Source organism: Bufo gargarizans, chromosome 10, assembly GCF_014858855.1.
Source record: "Bufo gargarizans isolate SCDJY-AF-19 chromosome 10, ASM1485885v1, whole genome shotgun sequence".
Classification (NCBI taxonomy): Eukaryota; Metazoa; Chordata; class Amphibia; order Anura; family Bufonidae; genus Bufo; species Bufo gargarizans.
The window spans coordinates 18,465,550-18,486,166 of NC_058089.1; the positions used below are offsets into that span (position 1 = coordinate 18,465,550).

A 20,617-nucleotide genomic window follows, 5' to 3' on the forward strand; every position below is an offset into this window, starting at 1 on the left:
GGGACATTCATTGTTTGATCCTATGGGTCCATATTATAGTCCCTGCTGGTCAGTGGAACAATCATTGTTTGATCCCAGTGCTCCATCTTACATTCCCTGCTCGTTGGTAGAACTTTCATTGTTTGATCCTAATGGTCCATATTACAGTCCTTGCTGGTCAGTGGGACATTCATTGTGTGATCCCAGTGCTTCATCATACATTCCTTGCTGGTTGGTAGAACTTTTAGTGTTTGATCCTAATGGTCCATTTTACAGTTCTTGCTGGTCAGTGGGACATTCATTGTTTAATCCTATTGGTCCATATTACAGTCCCTGATGGTCAGTGGAAAATCAATGTTTGATTCTATTGGTCCATATTGCAGTCCCTGATGGTCAGTGGAACAATCATTGTTTGATCCCAGTGCTCCATCTTACAGTCCCTGCTGGTCAGTGGAACATGAGTGTTTCATACCACTGGTCAATGGGACATTCATTGTTTCATTCTGTTGGTCCATATTACAGTCCCTGCTGGTCAGTGGGACATTCATCATTCAGTGCTATTTGTCAGTCCTGCCGTCAGTGGTATAGCATTTTATCTCTGGTGGTCTCAGAGAGTCGCTGTGATAGCGTGCAGCCCTTGGGAGTAATATCATAGCGCAAAACACGTCTCACTGTGCGTAACTTAAAGAAGTTTTTTAGAACAGTAAGCTGATATCTTGTTTCTGGGACTCCCCTAATCAGCTAAATGTTTGGAGGACCCATTCAGGGAGCATAACATTTCCCTGCAGCACCTCCACAGGAGAAACAAAGTTTTGCAGGGTGCATTAAAATAAATGGTCTGTCTTTATAATGTATGGACATGCTGGGTCCTCCAAAGGGGTTGAGAGATGCTCTTAGTAGTCATAGTGGTCACTGAGAGATCCTTCCTGTTAGCACTGAATTCTTTAATAGGGTATTTGAAAACCAGACATCCCCTTTAAATCAAGATGTCTGCAAGAAATACATGTTTAGGGGGTATGCGTTTAATACAGTTTTACGACCTGTTTATATACAACAGTAATGTCATTTTTTACAGTGTTGCCTTGAATTACATGCAGCAGAGACGGTAGAAAAACGTGACCTCCAGGCTCGGAGAAGATTAAGCCCAATGACTTGTTCTCAGTTGTCCAAGTGTCTAATTGACTATAATTACATTACGCCTGTGAGATGTATGGAGCAGGAGTCTCATTAGCTGTGGCTGCAGAGTTTTCAGAGTCTTCACACTTACTGTAAGTTTATGAATGGGACATACATTATGTGGTTTCTCATCGCCCCTGGCGTACCGTCCTTGGTGCACACGTGGTTTGCTCTCCAGGTTTCAGCAGATCTTAAATTTCCCTACATAAAAAGGTTAGGGAACAAAAACATACATTTAACAGTTAATGAGATGAAAAAGAGGAAAACAGACAAAAACAATCAACAGATGGAAATCTATAGGAGGCAATGGTGGTTGTTGCTCTAAGGTTGGTGACCAAAAAAATCATGACTTCCTGTAGCCTATTGCCCATCACTTACATACACAGTCATCAGGACCCAGGGGTCTAAAGGCCTATGTACAAAGGCCAATAACTGGGCAAATGATCGCACTGTGGACCGCTTGGTTGTGGTAGATCACATCTTTCCAGATGAAGAAGTCTCTCATCAGTCAGCTAAAACAATGCTTGTTAAATTTCACCCGACAAATGATCATTTTAACTAATATCTTACAAGGAAGACAGTAGGACACCCCTAACGGCTCATTTAAGATCCCAGACCTGGTTCCAAACCAGTACTTTGAGAACTTTGTCAAGGTCACTTATTAGCCCTTGGATCCTTGACCCAGTGGAAATCTCTTCTACTTGTCTTTCTTAAAGTGACCCTACGGTTTAAGAAAAAATAACATCAACTGCTGAATGACCTCTGTTCTACAAGGGATGGAAGGGATAAATGAGCGATGGGACTCCTAAAAAGAGGGTTGTATAAACCAGCACCAATAAGAAGTCTACTGTAATGTTGACCATAGTGTTCAATCTTCTCTAATTATATGTTATGTACGCATCCTGGGGGTTCCCTTCAAGATGGATCAAGGGGGTTGGATTATGATGGATCCAGGGGGGTTGGATTATGATGGATCCAGGGGGGTTGGATTATGATGGATCAAGGGGGTTGGATTATGATGGATCCAGGGGGCTGATACCGCGTTTTCTTAAAGTGACCCTACAGTTTTTTTTTTACCTCACAATGCATTGGTGATACCACTATGGAGGCATGTGAGAGCCTGGCTGTGAGTTAATTGCACTGTTCAGATCCTGTTCACGCACCACGAAGCCGCTGCCAGGAGTCCGCAGCGCATCAGGCTGAGCCTAGGGACGGGTAGGATTGCGGAGGTGGCGCTGAGCTAGGAAGGCGGCGCTGGGCACCGGACGGCGAGGGGTGCGGCTGGGCACCCTGGATTAACGGACCTCCCCTTGGGCACCTTAAGTGAGTGATTGACAGGTTATAAAAAACAGTTTTTTGTGCAAATAGAGCCACAGTGAAGTTTAATAATGCCAGCTTAGGATTCTTATTATTACTCTGGACATGAGCATATGTTTAGGTTATAGGGGTAAAATCTATATATAGAGATTCCTGGAGGTATATAAACTCCAATTTAAATGTGCCTGTTTTCCATCTACAGGCCACATTTAGGTGCACCTGTGAGGCCTGGGCCATACCAGACAGTCTTGAGTGGGACTTGCAGACTCCTCCCTCCTCCCATTGCAAGCATGGATACATGTTGGAGGTAACTGGTGAGTTGTTTGTGAGTCGGCCTTATGCTCCTGTAATTTGCCCACTGGCTCCTGGTATTTGCCCACTGGCACAGGTAGGAGAGTGTTAGGTCCCGGGCTACTTGAGAAACCTTGTCGCGGTGCCCGGGCTTAGACATGTCCTACTCCGTAGGACATGTTGACTAATTTCTCAATTTTAAAACCAGTTTGAGGATTTAGTAATACCGCAGAGTGCACCTGTCCTTTGCCATTTTGTTATATTGTTATATTGATTATCACATCCACACAATTGTTACCTTGTGTAGGATGTCTATTGTGGTACTTGTGGTTCGCTGCGGGCATCCTCCACCGTATGCATGTTTGCTGGGGATTGCCATTAGCAACGGGCCACAAGTGCAGGATTTGCTCCCCTATATATATGCACGACTGCATGTGGGTTTGAGCACCTCCTGCTATACCACGTCATTCCATTCAATTTGTATATATAGAGATTCCTGGAGGTATATAAACTCCAATTTAAATGTGCCTGTTTTCCATCTACAGGCCACATTTAGGTGCACCTGTGAGGCCTGGGCCATACCAGACAGTCTTGAGTGGGACTTGCAGACTCCTCCCTCCTCCCATTGCAAGCATGGATACATGTTGGAGGTAACTGGTGAGTTGTTTGTGAGTCGGCCTTATGCTCCTGTAATTTGCCCACTGGCTCCTGGTATTTGCCCACTGGCACAGGTAGGAGAGTGTTAGGTCCCGGGCTACTTGAGAAACCTTGTCGCGGTGCCCGGGCTTAGACATGTCCTACTCCGTAGGACATGTTGACTAATTTCTCAATTTTAAAACCAGTTTGAGGATTTAGTAATACCGCAGAGTGCACCTGTCCTTTGCCATTTTGTTATATTGTTATATTGATTATCACATCCACACAATTGTTACCTTGTGTAGGATGTCTATTGTGGTACTTGTGGTTCGCTGCGGGCATCCTCCACCGTATGCATGTTTGCTGGGGATTGCCATTAGCAACGGGCCACAAGTGCAGGATTTGCTCCCCTATATATATGCACGACTGCATGTGGGTTTGAGCACCTCCTGCTATACCACGTCATTCCATTCAATTTGTAAAATCTCATGACAGAATCCCTTTAAAGAACAGAATGTACCTCAAGCGTGTTCTTCCTTCCTTGTTTCTTACAGAGAACTAGAACCCCAATCTAGACCCACACTGTCCATGAGAAGGATGGATGGGCCCACCTGAGAAGGAGCCGCATTCTTTAAGGATCCTTCTATGGTATGTACTTTCTTGGAATTTCCAGAATGAACTCTGCAAGACGGTCTTTCTTTCTGAGCAGCACAAAAAGCAACTTAACATCACCTTGATAGCTAATAACTTTTCATTGAACAAATTCCTACAAGTCTACATTCAAGGAGCAAGAACATGAGAGGGGCGTAACAGATACCAAGCAACATGTATCATTCATAAAAATGTAATCATATCAAGTCAATAAGAACCATATGTGCATCCGAGAGGTCTGCTCCGAGAGAGAGAGACATAATAAATAGTCCCAGACAGCACAAAGAAGGGGGAAAGAGTTGGTGGGTGAGGGGATTACCTAGCAAAACCTAGAGAACATGCTCACGTCTGATGTCTCACAGTACGGGCCATAACGTAACACCTTCTGTTAATGGAAAAGCCACTCGAAATGAATTGGCATTCGAATGGAAAGGGCCCGATACATATTGTCCGGTTGATCAATTACCCTGTAGTCGAGCTTTGTTATGGAAAACACATGTACAAGCCCTTTAATTATCCCCAATAGAAGATAAACTTATCCTGTCTCTTGACTGTAAAACCTCATTCACGCCGGCTTTTCTCTCTTTCTTTCCCAATCCCTTTTCAATGGAGGGGGGGGAGGACTCCACGTTTAACTCAGTCATCTCGAAGTCAATGCACTAAACTGTAGTCATCTTGAAAGAAAGCCTAAACAGCTTGCGTAGGGTAAAAGGGGCATTTGTTTTTCTTTTTGGATTTTTTTTTTGGGGCCCAAGGATTGTGTTACTGCAATAAATACCGCCCCGGGCCTAGCTCACTTTCCAAATCTTACCCAGACCTGCCGGCAATAACCCTGTCACACTGTTTATCCTTAAATGGGAGTCAAATGAAAGCCAGATTGTGGGTAAGATATACAACCAAATGTCGCCAAAATGAGACCGGCTCAGATGTTTGACAGCTAAATGAGTTACACGTTGATATCTTACAGGGGTCCATTATTCAAATAATCTTTAACAAGCAGGCCTAGGGCAAGTATGTAGTGACCAGGACACACTCGAGCTGTGGGAAGGCTCGTAATCAGCCTCGTTTTTCCTCTCAATGACTTCCAGTTTCGTATAAACAGTTCCTTTTGGGTCAGTCTAAAATGGTGACTTGGGCCTCAAGGATGGAGTCATCTTGTCCACTAATAAGAATTCAGCTTTTCTATGTTACCTGGACTGGGAAAATTAAAGATTTGAATTCTGATTTGTTCCTTAGGACAACATAGTTAGGCCTCTTTCACACGTCCGTGTCCATGATGACATCTGTGACCAGATGGTCAGTGGTTCATCCGTGATGTTGTCTGGGAAGGATCCATGTTTGATCTGTGTGTCTATCTTTTGCCAGGCTGAAAATTAAAGGGATTTTTTTCTCACCTCAGACAGATAGGCCACCAGTGTTAGATAGGTGCAGATCCCACCTCTGGGACCTGCTCCTATCTCCAGAGCGGAACCCCCAAAGGGAATGGAGAACAGCCATGCATGCGTGGTAAGCTCTCCATACATTTCTATAGGACTTCTGAAAATAGCTGCAACAGAGTCAAACACCTCCTGCAGAGTCCCCCCACATACCACAGCAGATTGCTGGGGACCCTAGCAATGGACACACGTCATCAGCCTTTTGTTGTGGCTCCCTTCTATCAAAAATTCACTGTCCTAAATAGAAAAACCCATAAAGTGCCATAAAGTGCATATAGGCAGGACAGCTACTCACAGCTACTGACTAACCTAGACTAGAAAAACTGAAACGGAACTTTTTGGTTTTTATTGCTCGTGTATATGAGACCTATAGAATATAGAAGTAAATCAGTATTAAACCCATCAAGGAACAATATACCTCAAAATGTGCTTAATTTATTGTTAAAGGAACAGGCTGCCATTATTCCAAGTCTTGCAGCGCTGGGGTCCTGGGTTCGAATCCGACCAAGGACAACATCTGCATGGAGTTTGTATCTTCTCCCCGTGTTTGTGTGGGTTTCCTCCGGGTTCTCCGGTTTCCTCCCACACTCCAAAGACATACTGATAGGGACCTTAGATTGTGAGCCCCATTGGGGACAGCGTGACGCTAATGTCTGTAAAGTGCTGCGGAATATGTCAGCGCAATATAAGTGCATGAAAAAAAACGTTCGTGTGAACTAGACCTAATATCTATCTATCTATTATCTATCTATCTATCTATCTATCTATCTATCTAAGGCCTAGTTCACACGAACGTATGGCATCTATAGTTTTTTGCGGTCCGTTTTTTACGGATCAGTTTTTCCGTTTTTTGTTTCCGTTTCTGTTCCGTTTTTCCGTATATGCCATGTACAGTATACAGTAATTACATAGAAAAAATTGGGCTGGGCATAACATTTTCAATAGATGGTTCAGAAAAAAACAGAACGGATACGGAAGACATACGGATGTATTTCCGTATGTGTTCCGTTTTTTTTGCGGACCCATTGACTTTAATGGAGCCACGACCCGTGATTTACGGCCAAATATAGGACAAGCTCTATCTTTCAACGGAACGGAAAAACGGAAATTCGGAAACGGAATGCATACGGAACACATTCCGTTTTTTTGCGAAACCATTGAAATGAATGGTTACATATACGGACCGTATACGGAACACAAAAAAACGGCCCGTACACTCGCAAAAAAAAAACGTTCGTGTGAACTAGACCTAATATCTATCTATTATCTATCTATTATCTATCTATCTATTATCTATCTATCTATTATCTATCTATCTATCTATCTATTATCTATCTATCTATCTATCTATCTATTATCTATCTATTATCTATCTATCTCCTATCTATCTATCTATCTATTATCTCATATCTATCTATCTATCTATCTATCTATATCTATCTATCTATCTATCTATCTATATCTATCTATCTATCTATCTATCTATCTATCTATCTATCTATCATCTATCTATCTATTATCTATCTATCTATCTATCTATCTATCTATATCTATCTATCTATCTATCTATCTATTATCTATCTCCTATCTATCTCATATCTATCTATCTATCTATCTATCTCATATCTATCTATCTATCTATCTATCTATCTATCTATCTATCTATCTCTCTATCTATCTCCTATCTATCTATCTATCTATCTGATATCTATCTATCTCTCTATCTATCTCCTATCTATCTATCTGATATCTATCTATCTTGTCTGTTATCTATCTATCTATCTATCTCTGTATGCAATAAACTGCTTAGCTCCCCTCTGTGGTTGCCGAAGGTAATCTGAATTTCCCTTTTAACTCAAGGGTGTTACATTAAAAAATGCACCAAATTTAACAAACACTGTGCGACATATGATAAATCTGGCACTAAGGCTACTTTCACATCTCCGGTTTGAATTCCGGCAGAGATCAGCCTGCTGCAGTTCTCTAGATTAGGTAAAATGGGGTCCGGCGGAAATCCCTAGGCATTCCGGCAGACAAGCGGAGAACCAGCTGGACACAAACTGCTGCATGCTGCGGTTTGTATTCGGTCCATTCTCCACTTGTCTGCTGGTATGGCCATGCCGGAGTTTCACAGCAGAGGTGTGAAAGTAGCCTAAGGCCTCATGCACACGACCGTTGTTGGGTTCCGTGTTCGTTGTTCCGTTTTCCGTGATTTTCTACTGATCCATTGACTTTCAATGGGTCCGCTGAAAACTCGGAAAATGCACCGTTTGTCATTCGCGTCCATGATCCGTGTTTCCAGTCCGTCAAAAAAATATGACCTCTCCTATTTTATTGACGGACAACGGTTCATGGACCCATTCAAGTCAATGGGTCCGTGAAAAAAAAACACGGAGGCACACAAGATTGTCATCCGCGTCCGTGATCCGTGTCCGTTTATTTCCTATCATTTTCAAGGCAAACTTGACTTAGATTTTTTTTTTCACTTTTCTTGTCTGGTGATCCTCCAAAAATCAAGGAAGACACACTGAAGAAAAAACGGACACAGATCACGGAACAACGGAACCCCGTTTTGCGGACCGTGAAAAAATACTGTTGTGTGCATGAGGCCTAAGTATGACAATGCAGACTCAAACAGAATTGACTTAAAGCGTTTGCCCCATGAAAAGTATTCTACAGTCTTCAAACCAGCACCTGCATCTGAAGACTTTTGTAATTGCATTTAATAAAAACTTTAGCATACCCACTAAGGCTACTTAAAAAGCGGCTGGAATAAAACTACGGCATGCTGCGTTTTTTGTCCGGCCGCCTCTCTGCATGATTGTCTGACCTCCGGCCGGGCCCCTATTACAGTGAATGGGGCCAGAGCGGGCTTCCGGCGGCACGGTGGACTAGCGGCTGTTCCCCCGCCGGAAAAGGCTACCGCAAGTGTGAAAGTAGCCTAAGTTATTCAATAAAATGTATCTGTATAGCACCACCTGCTGTTTGTTTTTTTTCTTAATTTTTTTGTCCTGCTCACTGAGATGGCCGCACATGCTCAGTATCATCCTTCAACTGCCTCCTGAGCTGTGATAGGGAGAGACCTCCAGCAGAAAAGACATGTCCCCGGAGCTGCAGCAGAAAGGACACTCCCATTGAGCTGTCAGCTTGATTTAAATCTAACAGAGCAATGAATGTGGAGATCTCTGGATAAAGTGAGGCACAGGGCTGGTTCTATCTTCGTTAGAAAGAGGTTGTCATGTACTGTATGATGTCTGATTTTCATTTTTTACATTAATTATGGGATAACCCCTTTAATAGATTACTTTCATGATAAATCCCCCCACCCCCCCTCCCCATGTCTATGCAGCGTATTTGGAGCGCTGTATTGGATATAAAGATAAATTGAGAAAGTAATGAACGCAGAATGTTGGACCTAAAAGTGGAGATTCTTTTTAAGACAGGCGGCTTCCTGTAGCGTCGATCCTCACATGTGGTTGTGGCCACCGGGTCATGTTGTAACCTCTTCATTCTCTTACAAATATTGAAATAGCATTTCTTTTTATTTATTTATTTATTTTTTATTGATTATTTATTTTCCGCTCTTTTCCAGACCTGTGTGACGGCCGGACCTCGGCCTGTTGTCTACAGGCAGCTACTTTGTAACCTTTATCTTGTGTATATTTTAAATTCAGATTGTCTAAGGGAAAAACAAAAAGGCCTGGAGTCGTCAGGAATGCAGTCGGCTTCAGCAAGGATATACAGAAGGCTAGTAATTTGACAGGTGAGAACATCCATAGCCGACACACAGGAAAGAAAGAATGCTTTCACATCCATGGATTTTGTTTTCAAAGGTGGAATTCAGAGGTTAGTCCTTGTGACTGCATTGACACCGCAGATAACCCCGCTGCATCCATCTTTGAATTGGCAGCTCAGTTACAATGACTGTCACTCTGCTAATTACCAATGTTCCACCTATCTTTCTGCAGTTTCAGTTTAGAAATCCATTTTCGGACTATTAAAGGGAATTTCAGCCACCAAACAACCCACTGTCTATCACGATTTAATACGATTTGGTATGTCAGGTTCTTGGCCAGATTTCTCTGGATTCTGTAGAAATGATGGGAGCCAAACTGCTTAAAATTTGCAACTGAAGAGCCCTTTACTACAAAAGCGATTGACCCCTTTTCTTTAAATACCTCCAGTGGTTAATCTGTTGGGGGTCCGGTGTGGATCCATAGGCTTTTCTGGATAACAGTGGAATTTGCAATAAGGGGGATGGGGAGGGATAAGGAAAACAAAGGGAAAGAAAGATTGCAGAGTGTAAACCATTTGTCCGACCATTGTCTGCAAATCGACTCAATCTGCATAAGGTGAAGGGCGCTCCGAGCTATGAGCGGTCTGCACGGTATTTGCACCAAACACTTCAGTGTAATCCTAATACAAAGTGAAGATATACAAAATTGCAGGACTGCGGGCCACACAGAGATAAATGTTGGACAAACCGGCCAATTTTGGATGGGGGAAGGGGGCACAGACTGTCTCTTGATGGCAGGTGTTGGCCAAAAGAAGAGTCAGGGATTTGGGCTTTCAACATGTCCAATCCTTATGTCTCGCAGGAGCAGCTTATTCTCCTCATTGATAAGGTAAAGTGCGGAGGGAGTTGCAGTCTACAGGTACTTTGGACGTCGCGGATATAAGACTGAAGGAAAGCACAAATCTTTACTGTTCATGTACGCACGGTACTTTTCATCGTCACATTAGAACATATTTACATAGTCAATATGCTTGGTGGTTGCAGTTGCTTCTCAAGAAGGGCACATGCATTTAACCTCTTGTAATGGCCATAGACTCTACAGGAAACATTCCCGGTGGGCTGACGCCCAGGAAGCCACCCAAGGCCTTCTCATGGCTGCCAGCCAGGTACATAAAGATCTGATTCTCTTAGCATTAAATCATGTAGAAGCATCAAATACTTATGCTCCGGAACCAATGGCTGCAGATGCCCTCCTGAATTTAACTCTATTGCCATCCTCAGGACGAGGATACAGTTTCATAATGTGGTGCAGGTGGCAGTATTTGTACTGCACTGTGGTATCTGGTTCTGCTGGGGCGGTATTTTGTCCTGCACTACAGTATTGCTGGCCCCACCTACGTCTGTTGTCCCTGCCTACTTGTGCTGCCCCACCTTCTGTCAGTTTGGACCCACCTAAAACATGGGGCCACTTAAAAAAAAATTCCAGGGCCACTTTCAGTTCCCAGTCCGTAGCAGTTTCACTTCTTAGTCCAAAGGCATAATAAGCCTATCGGCACTCATGTAGAGACGCAATTCTTTAACTCTCTTTAGTCTCAACACGTTCCCTAGTCCCAAGGGGGACCTCTCTGCCCCAGAGGAGATGCCCAGCTTGGATCTGCACTCACTTGCAGTTAGCACACCTGCCCAAGGCATTAGTCCGCACACCTGCCCAAGGCATTAGTCCGCACACCTGCCCAAGGCATTAGTCCGCACACCTGCCCAAGGCATTAGTCCGCACACCTGCCCAAGGCATTAGTCCGCACACCTGCCCAAGGCATTAGTCCGCACACCTGCCCAAGGCATTAGTCCGCACACCTGCCCAAGGCATTAGTCCGCACACCTGCCCAAGGCATTAGTCCGCACACCTGCCCAAGGCATTAGTCCGCACACCTGCCCAAGGCATTAGTCCTGCTGCTGCTCCACTGTTTTCAGGGCCTGACTCATGAACCAGAACATCGGCTTCTTTTTGGCCCCATGGCACTAACTCTACTTCTTCCAAGATGGCATCTCATCAGTCGTCCCCTTTTCTCCTGTTCTTCTCGGTCTGCACTGGATGGCGTCACCGCTCAGACCTAGCACCATGTACCGGGTGATGTGCTGCCCGCACCAGGGCTTCTGTCATCAAAAGGGTGACACTTTCTTTTCTTCGCAGCCCCACCCGAGCACCCGGGAAAGGGACCACCACACTTTTAAGGTGAGCTCCATCTTCACCTTACAAGAACACATACAAGCTTGGCTGAGTTGCCTTTTAGAATTCCCATATATGTATGTACTGTTTTTTATTTTGCAGATATTATCATTGCTTGCTGTCTCCAACGGGGCTCACAATCTACGTTCCCCATCAGTATGTCTTTGGAGTGTGGGAGGAAATTGAGTACCTGGAGGAACCCCACACAAACATAGGGAGAACATGCAAACTCCATGCAGATGTTGCCTTTGGTTGGATTTCAACCTAAGATGCCAGAGTTGCAAGACACCAATGCTAACCACTGAGCCACCACACTGCCCATATGCCAATTCAAGAAAACCTTGAAGATTACTGTGGGCACACATACTCAAGAGACATCTCGAGAGGGCCTATGGGAGCCAACGCTTTACAACGGGGCTTTGCAGCCATTGTCACAATGATATACCCCCACAGCCTAACGTGAAACAAGCTTCTAGGGAGTCATCTCTGTTCCATCGCCCACTTCCAAGGGAATTTCCATAAACACGTGTCACTTTGCTGGGTAAGAACCTGGCATTGTATCTAGATTTTGCATGCGTCTTCTCAGCACAGAGGGTCTTCACCCCCCCGAGGTTTAAATGTCAGCTCCTGGCACAGTGACTTGCGGTCTGACACAAGCGGTATCACCCGGCAGGCAGCGCTTGCCCTTTCTCTTCCTGCTGTAATACTAGAATAGAGGAGGATGTGGTTAGCACTGTATTCTGGAAAGACCACATACCCCCTGCAGGGTGGATGAGACGGACACAGTAAAGCGTTCATTCCTCTACGTAACGCTCACAATGCCCATCCAGCATAGCAAAGAATATGATAGACCGCAGGGGGTTACTCTCCTCAGCTGACCATAGAAGTGGGGGATCGGTCCCCGATCCAATATTCTTCACCACCAGGATAATGGTTCTTAAATGAACCTCTAGTGAATGTTTAAGTTCCTGTTTAGGATCAGCAGCCATTCCCTCTGACCCCTCCATGTGTGTGCAGCATGCATTGGTTCTCAATGAGGACCTCTGGGGAAGGCTTAGGCTACTTTCACACTTGCGTTGTTGTTTTCCGGATTTCAATACCGTAAAAAGGCGTTTCTGTTTAGTCCTCATGCATTCTGAATGTTCAGTATGCATCAGGATGTCTTCCATTCCTGCAGCATTGTTTTGTGACCGGACACAAAACCGCTGTAAGCTGCGGTTTTGTGTACGGTCATAAAAACTGAAAAAATGCATCTGTCACTGAAAACAAAGTAAGTCAATGGTGACGGATCCGTTTTTGCAGGAGCCTAAAAAATCGGATCCGTCACCCATTGACTTTCAATGTTTTTAGTGACGGATCAGTTTTTTTTAATGGTTTTTTTTAACGGAACGGATGCCTCCCGATGTGCAAAATCAAAACGGATCCGTTTAATTCCGGCATTGAAATCCTCTGCCGGGACTCAATACCGGAATTAACAACGCAAGTGTGAAAGTAGCCTTATCTTGCAAGAGACCAAAGAATCGGGTGTGTTGAAATCCAACATGTCTGATCCTTTTTTCCCCAGATATCATCTGTCACAGGGGCAGGCAGATCCTCACACACTTAACATGGTAGGTCCAGGTCACGGTTCGGCTGACTTTGTTCTTCTTTCCCCTGTAGGGGAAGAGTCCGGACAGCCCCTGCCTATACACATTAGTGGATCAGCCGGTCCTGCCAACATCGACTGATCCGGCTGAGTTCAATCTGACGTGAATGGCCATTTTTTAGGCTAAGCTGACAATTAGGAGATCACAGAACTTCCCAACTATGTCAGGGGAAAGAAGAATCAAAAATGTTGGATTTCAAAGGGGCGTCTAGCAGCAACTTATCCATCTTTATCCATTGAAACCACAAGCTGGTGTATGGGGGAGTAAGGAGCATGGGCAACCAGAATAAGCAGGGGCTATGCATTTCTATGAAGCTTGGGTGACCACTTGACTAAACGATAACTCACAATGGTGCTCACAATGGCTTCCGTAACTACAAGACTACTACCACGAGCATTCTAAAACCATTGCATCCAAACTGTATCTGGTATTACAAATTTTGATCATAAAGGACATTATTTTAAATGTTTTAATGACAACTTAAAGGGGTTGTCCGGGTTCAGAGCTGAACCCGGACATACCTCCATTTTCACCCCGGCAGCCCCCCTGACTTAAGCATCAGAGCAGTTCATGCTCCCATGCTCTCCTTTGCCCTGCGCTAAATCGCGCAGGGCAAAGGCATTTTTTGGAGATCTGGTGACGCATCGGGGCATTCCATGGGGCTGCCAGGAACCCCGGTGACGTCACCGGCACTGATGGGTAGGATCTAGCGCTGCCCTAGCCAGTAAAACAGCTAGGGCAGAGCTAAAGCCCGCCCCTCGGAGCCGGTGACATCACTGAACACACTGCCGGGCGGAAGTTTCTGCCCGGCAGTGTGTTATGATAAACAAGAGACCTTGGAGCATGAGATGCTCCGATGTTAGCCTCAGAGGGGCTGCCTGGGTGAAAATAAATGAATGTCCGGGTTCAGCTCTGAACCCAGACAACCCCTTTAAGCAGGGTGCTGAATCTCCTTAAAGAGACCAGTCCTGTATGGAGACTTAATGACAATGTTCCATGGGAAACGAATAGGCAAAGAACTTGCCTATTCATAATGCCACACTTGTTATGGCATCAAGCTATCAAATTGTTTCAATCTCGTCTAGGCAAAGAAGTATCTCCCAAGAGAGGTATCTCTTAGGCTAGGAGATACTACTTTCCTAGGGAGATGGAAGCAATTTGAAAGCTTGATGCTATAACAAGTGCAGTCTTCATGCCATGGCCCAGTCCTAGCGTGGCCACGTCTTGAGGAATCTTATCATCGAGCTGAGTCATTGAAAGAGCTTTCCCCAGATATGTCATGCCGCATATTCCAGAAGCCGAGGACAATGGAAGTCTATGAACTAAGAAGACATAGCCCTGTGCAGTTAATCAGTAACTCCACTGATGGATCCCTGCTGCTTCACGCTGATAGAAGGGATTGTTCTGCCCAAGCCTCACATCATAGGGTGAGACCTGACGGACGGGTTCATCCATTTTGCATCCGCCAATCAGTAGGAGACACGGTATTTTATAGGACAGACTTCCCATGAACTCTGACCCCCTCGGTTACTAATGATTCTACTGTTTAAATGAAAATTGGTTAAGTTGTCAGGCTGAGGTCTGATGGCTTCATATGAGACACGTAGACCCCAGCTCCATTCTGTTATAGTTTATTTTAGGTTCGAATGCTCTACAAAATTTTCTCCCCCTGAAAAAACACACATTTTCTGCCAACCCAGCCGCCGATTCCTATATGGGTGATGATAGGTGGATGTACAGAAAGCAATTTTTTTGTAAAATGCAATAGATGACCTAATGATATAAAGATCATCAATGCTCCATGATTATCTAGTCATGACTAATCTATTGCCCATGCTGGGACCATCTGTGAGCAGGATCAACCCTACTAGACCAGTCATACTGCCTGGTAGAACTGATCCTTCTGAATAAAATGATACCTTACTTGTGACAATCGGTTGCAGCGTTCCTGAGAAAAATGACTTTTATTCTTTATGTATCTGAGGGCTTCAGTGCACGGAGGGGCGGGCCTAGCTCCTCACTCCAGGGCGTGGCCTAGCTCCTCACTGCAGGGGCGGGGCCTAGCTCCTCCCTGCTGTTCAGCTTCCCAGTGCTGGCCACGCCCCTCAGTGCACTGAAGCCCTCAGATGCATAAAGAATAAAAGTATTTTTTCTCAGGAATGCCAATACTGATTTTCGCAAGACAGGTATTATTTTAATCAGCAGGATCAGCCCTACCAGGCAGTATGCCTGGATTAACAGGGTTGATCCTGGTGATGGATGCTCTTTTAAGGGCTTGACCTTTTCATATGACTGGTTAGGGCATATGGCGGAGACCTGTAATGATGCATTCCTCCTATAGGGGTAGCTGAAGGGAATATGTGTTACCAGTTCGATCTTTCTCAAGCTATGTCCACAGTGATCAAATGATTAAAGGGGTTTTCCAGGATTACCATGGTGTTTAACAGATCTGCTCATTGCTTTCCTCAGGCACATCTTCCCTAATGCTTTTTCTTTTTTGGTTTGGACCCTCCTGGTTTGTTTGTAGAACTTCCTGTTGCTGCATCCAACCAAACCCATCATGCACTTCTCTCTTCTCTGCCACAGCTCCAGCACCGCCCCCAATAAGGCACAGCTAGTGTGTAGCTCCACCCACCCGGCTTGTTACATAGATGCTCCCTCATCACCGTCCCACCCATGGACATGACATCACAGGAAATAGGAAACAGCTGCATGGACATGGTCATGTGACCACAGCCCAGAATGGACGATAGGAGCAATAAAGGCAAAAGAAATTACAGTGACCTTCATGAATGATTTGCAAACTGGAAAAACCCTTTAAGGCTGAACCCTAAAATAACAGTTTTATTAGAAATATTCAGAGACCACCGGATGAAACCCATGAGTTACAGGTTTTAAAAAAAAAAATTTTTCTCAGTTTTCAATTTTACATGCATTTTAACCTATATCAGATACATATTTTCCCATGGGAAATTTCATGGAATAGTCATCAAAAAGTGAAATGTCCTTTCTTTTTTTAACATGATGCCTATTTTAAAATCACTGGTGTAAAACTAGGCATGTGATCTATGCATATAATGGTATGTTGTGACATCCCTCTATTATCCCTACTAGTAATATATGAATGAATTGCCAGCAGTCTTCAATAAAGGTCCATCTGGGTATTACCAGTTGGGGGGGGGGGTGTCCTTGCACAATCTGATACTGGTAGCACTGATTGAATAGTGTCAGAGTGCTCAGGGAGACACCTTCCCCCAACTAGTAATATCCAGCTGGACCGTCATTGCAGACTGATGGAATTTAATTTACTACTTTTAGTGTGGATAATAGAGAAATGGTAAAACGTAAAACCGTAAGAATAGATGCTCCAGAATTCTTATCACGTGGGGGATCCAAGTAGTTACTAAAACAGACATGTCAGGAGAGGTGAGTGGCTCTATTTAACCACTTCCCATCTGAGCCATTTGCCCCCTTCCTGACCAGGCCTAATTCTACAAATCTGACGTATCTCAATTCATGTGGTAATAACTTTGGAACGCCTTTACTTATCCAAGTCATCCAGAGTTTGTTTTCTCGTGACACATTGTACTTCATGATATTCACATTTTTAAATTTCACTTTTTTGGCAGATTTTTCCATTTTAATCCAATTTTTTCTTTAACACATCGATGGTTAACAGCCAAACAAAACTCAATATTTATTACCCAGATTCTGCAGTTTACAGAAACACCCCACATGTGGTCATAAACTGCTGTATGGGCACACGGCAGGGCGCAGAAGAAAAGGAACTCCACATGGTTTTTAGATGCCATCTCCCATTTGAAGCCTCCCTGATGCACCCTTACAGTAGAAACTCCCAAGAAGTGACCCCATTTTGGAAACTAGGGGATAAGGTGCCAGTTTTATTGGTACTTGTAACAGTCCGTTTCTGCAGACAAGGGGTTAAAATCCGTTTAGGCGATATGCCCCTTTCCGAGAGACAGGCACAGCTACTGCAGAACACCAACCTCCCGAACTGGATACAAAATAGCACTCCAAACTGGAACCTCGCGGATAGCTGCCAGCAGACGAACAGGAAAAGCGTATCAGTCAGCTTACACTCCTGGCAATCAGTCTCCAACAGCATACAGGGAATCCCCTCAATAACGAGACAAGGCTCCGTGTTGAGGGTCAAGCAGTGCTCTGACTGTACTTCAAGTACAGCCTCTTTTATTGATAAAAACCAAACATAGTACTGCCCACAGGGTTTTGAAATCCAACCAATCAGTAATTCACAACACACACAATGTAAATACAGCAACCAATCGTTCCCGCCCCCTAGAGGACCAGAAGGGAGACTGCGACACAGAACAGATACAACATATCCCCACAATGCATCATGGTTTCCTCCTCTCTGCCTGGGAGACAACCGAGGGCAATCCAATTATCTCTCAGGACAAAGGGGAGATCACCAATACACATGTGGAGACAACAGGACAGACATCACCATTTAAACACACAATGGGACAATAGAACCACACCCAGCATATTCCTCCCAAGCTGACAAGTTACACTTATTATAAGTTGTTATAACTTTGTGAGGTTACATTGTCCATACATATAACTTACATCAATTTAAACAGTATAACTTGGGGGACAAACCTATCCAAAATTCCCTGGAATAGGTTCAGGGGTTTAAAAGTTACTATGGGCCATAATCCTGAGGCAAGAGGCTTTTAAACAGCCCCCTCCAAAACCCAGTGGCGAGGTTGGTTTCGCCACACATCTCCCCCCCCCAGGGAAGACTAACCAGATACCTGACCTCACGCCGGTCGGTACCTGGGTTAGTCTGGCAGGCCACCCACAACAAAATACTGGACCTGCTGAATTTCGTAGCCTGTCTCTGTCCAGTGAATTCACCAAGGTTATATTGGTAGCTGGTACTCCCGGTCTCTGAGTTGCTCCCTGGCTTGGAGTGGAGGTTGCTTTGTGGGCAGGTATCAGCGGGACTCTGCCCTGGTGCCAGCGTTACCACGGAAGAAGCCTGGTTGGAGTCTGGTTGTTGGAGGGGGAAACCGACTGTCTCCCCTTTGGCTAAACAGCCCTGTTGCTGGGGGACAGGACCGACTGTCCCTACCCCCTGTGCTGTAAGTGCAGAGACCACGGTCCCATCTGCACTGTTGTGGGGCTTACTGTCTCCCCCTGGTGCGTTAAGCTGCCGCTGGGGAGAGGGGGTAACGAGCTCCTCTCCCATACATACTTCCAGCCGCTGGGGAGGGCGACCGACCGCCTCCGCTCCCAATGCAGTGTCCTGCTGCTGGGGAAAGGAGACTGGGCTCTCTATTCCCTGTAGGACACTCTGCCGCTGGGGGACAGGACCGACTGTCTCTGCCCCCTGTAACTCCGTCTGCCGCTGGGGAATGGAGACTGGGCTCCCAATTCCCAAAAAATCATGCTGCTGCTGGGGGGCAGGAACAACTACCTCTGCCCCCTGTAACTCAGCCTGCCGCTGGGGAGGGAGGCCGCTGCTCTCCTCTCCCTGCACTTCACACTGCCGCTGGGGAATGGAGACTAGGCTCCCAATTCCCCCAAAAATCATGCTGCTGCTGGGGGGCAGGAACAACTACCTCTGCCCCCTGTAACTCAGCCTGCCGCTGGGGAGGGAGGACGTTGCTCTCCTCTCCCTGCACTCCACACTGCCTTCCCGGCATATCACTCTGCTGCTGGGGGGCAGGAACAACTACCTCTGCCCCCTGTAACTCAGCCTGCCGCTGGGGAGGGAGGCCGCTGCTCTCCCCTCCCTGCACTTCACACTGCCGCTGGGGAATGGAGACTGGGCTCCCACTGTCCCGCAACCGTAACTTCCGATGGAGGTCCACCCAACGTGGCAGCTGACCGTCACCTTCTGCCCGGTATAGTAGGGTCTTAGACACTAGACTCCTCACGAACTTCACGTATTTCTCAGCTGGATTGGGTCCGAAGAAGTTCAGCCGCAACCACATCATACGGTCAAATTCCTCCACAGAGTATCTGTACTCCACTGCTGGTTCCATCCTGGTGCTTTTAGGGTCGCTGTACTGAGACATGCGTTGCCCTTAAATTGTAGAATCCACAGAAATGGTGTCTCCTGTAGCTGTCCTTCTGGCTGTAGGAACGATCCCACTGCTGCCACCAATGTAACGGTCCGTTTCTGCAGACAAGGGGTTAAAATCCGTTTAGGCGATATGCCCCTTTCCGAGAGACAGGCACAGCTACTGCAGAACACCAACCTCCCGAACTGGATACAAAATAGCACTCCAAACTGGAACCTCGCGGATAGCTGCCAGCAGACGAACAGGAAAAGCGTATCAGTCAGCTTACACTCCTAGCAATCAGTCTCCAACAGCATACAGGGAATCCCCCCAATAACGAGACAAGGCTCCGTGTTGAGGGTCAAGCAGTGCTCTGACTATACTTCAAGTACAGCCTCTTTTATTGATAAAAACCAAACATAGTACTGCCCACAGGGTTTTGAAATCCAACCAATCAGTAATTTACAACACACACAATGTAAATACAGCAACCAATCGTTCCCGCCCCCTAGAGGACCAGAAGGGAGACTGCGACACAGAACAGATACAACATATCCCCACAATGCATCATGGTTTTCCTCCTCTCTGCCTGGGAGACGACCGAAGACAATCCAATTATCTCTCAGGACAAAGGGGAGATCACCAATACACATGTGGAGACAACAGGACAGACATCACCATTTAAACACACAATGGGACAATAGAACCACACCCAGCATATTCCTCCCAAGCTGACAAGTTACACTTATTATAAGTTGTTATAACTTTGTGAGGTTACATTGTCCATACATATAACTTACATCAATTTAAACAGTATAACTTGGGGGACAAACCTATCCAAAATTCCCTGGAATAGGTTCAGGGGTTTAAAAGTTACTATGGGCCATAATCCTGAGGCAAGAGGCTTTTAAACAGCCCCCTCCAAAACCCAGTGGCGAGGTTGGTTTCGCCACAGTACTATTTTTGGGTACATATGATTTTTTGATCATTCATTATAACACTTTATGGGGTAAGGTGACCAAAAAATGGGTTGTTTTAGCACAGTTTTTATTTATTTATTTTTACAGCGTTCACCTGAGGGGACTGGTCAAGTGACATTTTTATAGAGCAGATCGTTACGGATGTGGCGATACCTAATATGTATACTTTTCTTATTTATTTACGTTTTACACAATAATAGCATTTTTGAAACAAAAAAATTATTGTCACCGCCAGTTCTGTGAGAAGGTCTGACAGACGTTCTTCTCTACCTCTTGCATGACGTTCTTTGTTTTGGTATCATTTTGTCAGCTCCTTTCCTTCTGCCAGGTGTCACTTATTTAGACTAATCGTCTTTCTTTATATTCCCTCCCATACTGCCTCACTTTGTAGTTTATACTACTTCCTGGATGAAGTGTTCACTGCTGGAGGCTGCTGCTGCTGTTTGCTCAGATAAGTCTTTTCCTTTATTGTGTTTCCTTGCTGGCTTGATT

The 20,617-nt window shown here is 45.2% G+C and overlaps 2 long non-coding RNA genes across 2 annotated transcripts in view; both read left to right on the forward strand.

Moving 5' to 3' along the window:
• The window catches only part of LOC122920704, a 73,737-nt gene that overhangs the window by 31,719 nt on the left and 21,401 nt on the right, over positions 1-20,617 (forward strand). The window contains exons 2-3 of the long non-coding RNA XR_006386928.1: positions 3,954-4,047; positions 9,161-9,249. This is a non-coding gene — a long non-coding RNA (uncharacterized LOC122920704). The remainder of the gene's footprint in view (positions 1-3,953; positions 4,048-9,160; positions 9,250-20,617) is intronic.
• On the forward strand, positions 10,736-15,896 carry LOC122920705. The gene is made up of 3 exons (XR_006386929.1): positions 10,736-11,455; positions 11,552-11,990; positions 15,682-15,896. It is a non-coding gene; the product is annotated as an uncharacterized LOC122920705 (long non-coding RNA).